The sequence below is a fragment of the Oncorhynchus clarkii genome, chromosome 9, assembly GCF_045791955.1.
Source record: "Oncorhynchus clarkii lewisi isolate Uvic-CL-2024 chromosome 9, UVic_Ocla_1.0, whole genome shotgun sequence".
Lineage (NCBI taxonomy): Eukaryota > Metazoa > Chordata > Actinopteri > Salmoniformes > Salmonidae > Oncorhynchus > Oncorhynchus clarkii.
In genome coordinates, this window is record NC_092155.1 from 14,529,314 (window position 1) to 14,535,566 (window position 6,253).

Here is a 6,253-nt window from a genome sequence, read left to right on the forward strand (position 1 = left end):
GGCTCTACAGTGAAATAAAACAATTAGAACTTTATTAGACAAGGCATATTGACATTAGAGAGAGGCATAAAGCAAACACAGGTGTGGATCAGGAGAGCTAAGACAACAACGGGTAAATGGCGATGAATGGGCAGAGCAGGTTAGTTAGGTACGTACTTGACCTGAGTTCAAGGCTGGGGCCGACAGGTAAACAAAATGAGGTGCTGTGTTATTGAAACAGGGGGCATCAGCTGTGTAGCCGAGTGATCATAGGGTCAAAAAAGTAGCAATAGGTGAGTCAGGGTGCTGTTTGGTAGTCACTACTAAGCTAGGCGAGCAGGGAACACAGCGTTCAGAAAAGCTAGCGGGCCGCTGATAGTAGGTGGTTCTTCGGTGACATCGTAACAGAATAGCCTGTTGAGACCCACTCGGACGGTTACGTCGGTAGACCAGTCGTGATTGGTCGGCAGGGATCCGTGTCGGCAGTAAAAGGGTCCAGGCCAATTGGCAAAATAGGTTTTGTAGTCCAATAATTGGCTGGAGATGGGCCTAGCTCTAGGCTAGCTCCAGGCTAACTAGTACTTGCTTTGGACAGAGACGTTAGCCAGAAGTAGCCACTTGAATTAGCAGCTAGCCAGCTGCGACAATCCGGTGTAAAGGTTCATTGCTTGCGGTAGGAATCCGGAGATGTGGTAGAGAAAAAGCAGTCCAATATGCTCTGGGTTGATATCGAGCTGTGCAACTGTCAGGAATTGACCGGGCTGAGGCTAGCTGATGTCCGAGTTAACGTGATGACCGCTCGCAGTGGCTAACTGACTACTAGCTAGTAGCTAGTTAGCTGGCTAGCTCATGATGGGGGTTCCGGTTCTAAAGTGTAAAAAAAAATAGCAGATCCGTGCCACATTGGGTGAGGTGGGTTGCAGGAGACTATGTTCAGTCCGTAGATGGAAATTGAAATTAAAAATATAAAAAGTCTATATGAAATATACACAAAGACGATATATACAGTGGGGCAAAAAAGTATTTAGTCAGCCACCAATTGTGCAAGTTCTCCCACTTAAAAAGATGAGAGAGGCCTGTAATTTTCATCATAGGTACACTTCAACTATGACAGACAAAATGCGAAGAATAAATCCAGAAAACCACATTGTAGGATTTTTTATGAATTTATTTGCTAATTGTTCCAGCAGTGGAAGGTGACAGAGCTACAGCAGTGTTTGTCAGACCAGGAGACATCTGAAAATCGTTCTTCGAAATAATCTGTAGTGTCCGAATAGTTTGATAATAATATGACCACACCATCGAAAGGTGAGACTCTCATGAACACGTACGTCAGTTGTTTTCCTCTAGGATGCCCTAAAGCCTCATAAGACTTGTCTGAAAGTAGCCCGGTACCAGTTAAGAAAATGAATGGAAGTACATTGCCTTCGGAAAGTATTCAGACCACTTAACGTTTTCCACACTTTGCTACATTACAGCCTTATTCTAAAATGGATTAAATAAATAAAGTTCCTCATCAATCGACACACAATACCCCATAATGACAAAGTGAAAACAGTTTTAAGAAATATTTGCAAATTGATTAAAAATAAAACTGAAATACCTTATTTACATAAGTATTAAGACCCTTTGCCATGAGACACGAAAATGAGCTCAGGTGCATCCTGTTTCCATTGATCATCCTTGAGATGTTTCTACAACTAGATTGGACTCCTCAGTCCCCCCAAAAATATTTATGCTTTGCCATTATGGGGTAATGTGTGTAGATTGAGGAGGGGAAAAAACAATTGAATCCATTTTAGAACAAGGCTGCAACCTAACAAAATGTGGAAAAAGTCAAGGGGTCTGAATACTTTCCAAATGCGCTCTATATATGTAGTATGTAGTTTAGTGCCCAAAAAATGATTAAATATGGGTCACAAAATGTTTTCTGATCTTTCTTGTATCACTCAGACACTTCAAAACACATTTCCTGTTTGTTTTTTGACTATCTGGTCACGCCTCCAATGGAGGGGCCTCTGCACACACGCCTACAGTAAATCATTCAGACCAGCGCCATAGACAAAGAATACAGGGAAGAAACCACGATTTAGGCTACCTACCTTTAGGCTGCCAAAGCCCACATATACAGTATATCACGTTTGTCATTCTATCGTTTTCATGGAATTTTAATGGTAATTAGGCCTAAATACACTGAACAAATATATAAACACAACATGTAAAGTGTTTGTCCCATGTTTCATGAGATTAAATACAAAATCCCAGAAAATGTTCCATATGCAGAAAAAGTGCATTGCTCTCAAATTTTGTGAACAAATTCGTTTACATCCTTGTTAGTGAGCATTTCTTCTTTGCCAAGATATTACATCCACCTGACAGGTGTGGCATATCAAGAAGCGGATGAAACAGCACGATCATTACACAGGTGCACCTTGTGCTGGGGACACGAAAAGACCACTCTAAATGTGCAGTTATTTATTTATCCGTTATTTTACCAGGTAAGTTGACTGAGAACACGTTCTCATTTGCAGCAATGACCTGGGGAATAGTTACAGGGGAGAGGAGGGGGATGAATGAGACAATTGTAAACTGGGGCTTATTAGGTGACCGTGATGGTATGAGGGCCAGATTGGGAATTTAGCCAGGACACCGTGGTTAACACCCCTACTCTTACGATAAGTGCCATGGGATCTTTAAGGACCTCAGAGACTCAGGACACCCGTTTAACATCACACCCGAAAGACGGCACCCTACACAGGGCAGTGTCCTGGGGCATTGGGATATTTTTTTAGACCAGAGGAAAGAGTGCCTCCTACTGGCCCTCCAACACCACTTCCAGCAGCATCTGGTCTCCAATCCAGGAACTGACCAGGACCAGCCCTGCTTAGCTTCAGAAGCAAGCCAGCAGTGGTATGCAGGGTGGTATGCTGCTGGCTGTTTTGTCACACAACACAATGCCACAGATGTCTGAAGTTTTGAGGGAGTGTGCAATTGGCATGCTGACTGCAGGAAAGTCCAGCAGAGAATTAATGTTTATTTATCTAACACAGACTGACTCCAACATCAATTTAGAGAAATTAGCAATACGTCCAACAGGCCTCACAACCACAGAGCATGTGTAACCAGGACAGCCCAGGACCTCCACATCCGGCTTCTTCACCGGCAGGACCGCCTGACAACTGATGAAACTGAGGAGTATTTCTGTCTGTAAAGCCCTTTACAGACAGAAATAAAGCCCTTTTGTGGGGGAAAACTCATTCTGAAAGTCCTTTCAATTGACTGATTTCGTTATACAAACTGTAAAATTGTTGAAATTGTTGCATATTGCGTTTCAATTTTTGTTTAGTATAATTTGTCATCTATGAACATGTTATTCAATGCGTTTCTATGGACTGAGGCCAAGTTCAATATTTAATCAAATAATTGTTGTTTATATATTGTTTTTTTCCCCTTCCCTACAGGGGTCCTAAAATTCTAAATCAAATTGCAAAATGATCCATGGAATGACCATCTTAAAACAATTCCATATGTTAAGCTTAGCAGAACCCCCCTTAGACTTGTAGGGGTTAATTGCATTGTCCATGTCAAATAAATAAATACATTGATTCTGTTAGAAATTTGGCCCTGTCCATATAGGCCAATTCCCTCAAGTGTAAAGTTCAATCATTTTATAATTCTTCATGTTGTCGACTAATGGCTCAATTCAATCCGTAATGCTGAAGTTCTGTGTTACAGCATGATTTGAATTTAAAGGCAATGTTCTCGTGTTCGTGGAGACTACATTAACTGTAAAGGCTGCATGAGTCGGCTCAACCACAAATTACCTTTATATTTCAAGTGCTCTATAGCGCTGAACTTCAGCAATACAAATGTATACCAATACAAAATGGAAAATATTGGCATTGTCGTTACCTTTGTTTGAAGACGGTTCTATCCTTTTGTCGGAATCACAGCCGAATCTGCAAAGGAACGCATGATATCACAGTTACATTATTTGTAAAACTTCAGAGAATCAATGACTTTTTTTCTGAAATAAGGATAATCTAAAGGTACGACCTTTGTATTGCATGCATTTTCTGGTTAATACTCGTAGGTTGCTAAGTTATTACCTGTCTTAGTTCGTGTAATGCGATGACTGACCCTGGATGATGTGTCCTTTTATAGTCAAATTTGAGTTGAGCCACCCACATTCAAACCGGTTCAGGTTGATGTTTTCCCCCTGTGTAGTTGGTCTCTATGCATCAGTCTGTGCCAAGTTTCCAAGGTAAACTGGATGACCTGGACAAATTAGATGCCAGTGAGGATTAAATGTCATTGATGACTGTAGTTGCATTTCACTGTAAATGAAACCGAGTTGGATGGTTGTAAATGGTGCTTTGTTTCTGTACAGCAGTATCACAGGAGATGCATGAAGGTATACATGTATTTCCAACGAAAATATGAAAGTTCGACTGTATAGCTTACTGGAGCCACATCAAGGGTAGAAAATATGGTTCCCTGATCAATTTGTTATAATACTGTATTTATGTTTTTCCGGGGACTTATCCCCCACTGTGACATATTCAAAGCAAACAAATTATTCTGTTGGATAAACTACACATACATACACATTTTAGACCTGAGGGGTTTACAACAAAGCAGGATCAGTGGGTTAGCCATCTAATTTGACTACTTATCTTGTGGCAGATGTACATGTTACTTTTCCAGGAATTGGTGTGACAGAACACTGCAGTATGTGCCAAGTTCGCATTCCCAACCCACCTCTCTTAATCATCACTTCCGCAATAGTGGAAACTTATAAATCAAAGTCATTATGATGTAATAGGAATGTTAAGCGCACATTTTAACATTATGGGCAAGAATTGTATTAGTCATCATTGTATTCTCTACAAGAAAGTTGTTGGCCTTTGATGTCATATAGGTTGATACATTGCTATGTTTTCATTTATAAAGCCTTTTAACAAAAAGTCCCACTGTAGGCTACTAACCTTTTTGCTAAACTTTAGACAGGAGTTACCACAGGGATGATTAACTCTGGAAATTCCTTTGGTCTCTAATGAGTTAGCTAGGTAAATCAGCTATTTGTTTTCTTGAACCATATTTGTGGAACAATCTTTGAAATCTTCTTACATTTGATGTTTTGGTGTCTCTGGGATATTCAGAAAGCTGATTGAGGACCTTATTACTCACGAATGTGTTTTTTTTTTTTATGACCCTGTTTTTCTTTCTGCTGTCACGAACCGGCTCAAAGCCCGTAACAAAAGGAGACAACGTGGAGATAAGGAGTAACAAAATATATATTTATTAACTAAAGCAATTAAGGAAAATATACAAAGCAAACAAACAGCCACCAAGAACCACAACACAATCTACAAATGTGTCTGCATGGAGAGAGTCTCCTCCATGAACGTGGAGTTATTTTTATCCTGGGAGACACCTGGCCCAGGTGTTTCCCATGAAGCTGACGACCTTCTCAACTCCTCCCACCGGCGTCCTAATAAGGAAACAAGAACAAAGACAGAATACGGCAGACAGAGTGGGAGGGTCGTCACATTCCCCCCCATAAAACCGGGGACCAACAAGGACCCCGGAACAACCCCTCATCAATTTGGGACGCGGAGGCTATGTGTTCACACCTCCACCAACCAACCTCCTCCCCAGACCTCAGCAACCTTTGCGCATAGGAAGCAATATTTAAGAGGAAAGAACACAAGACCAGGAGGGAACAGACAGGAAAGATAGAACATGACAACCCAAAACAATGGTCAGTCACGTAAACATTCAGGAACATGGCACAAAAGACCAACAGCAACAAACTCCAACAAAAAGAACATCAGGGTCCTTAATTTTTACAACTCCCAACGATTCATAGTCACTTCGAATGAAACAGAATTTCAATCATTTAACCTTGTAGTGTTCAGCGATCTTCAACAGCTGTTCTTTAGTACATAATTCTAACAGTTCCTCTGATGGAAAGCGAATGAACTTGTCTACATGAGACACCATAGTCATAAGTAAATAATCTTGCTCAACCCCTCTGCTGAGCACATCAGACCACAACCAGAGAAATGGCAATCACCCTGAGCACCACAGAAGAGAGATGATACAGAGCTTCCCCAAAACCTACAATGACTCAACCCTAGTCTTCGTGCAGATTTGCGGTGGGTATTTACGCACTGTTGCCCGCTGGCAAGGAAATAGAATTCCCCAGCATGCTGGCAAATTCCACCAAGCCACGGATGTGCCCCGAGACAACTGCTCAGTCCACAGACAC

The 6,253-nt window shown here is 41.3% G+C and overlaps 1 protein-coding gene across 1 annotated transcript in view; it reads right to left on the bottom strand.

Moving 5' to 3' along the window:
* Positions 1 to 3,920, bottom strand: part of LOC139417462 (sterile alpha motif domain-containing protein 9-like) — a 28,909-nt gene extending 24,989 nt beyond the window's left edge. The window contains exon 1 of the mRNA XM_071166747.1: positions 3,892 to 3,920. The gene's annotated coding sequence lies outside the window, so the exon portion shown is untranslated. The remainder of the gene's footprint in view (positions 1 to 3,891) is intronic.
* Between the last annotated feature and the right edge of the window lie 2,333 nt (positions 3,921 to 6,253).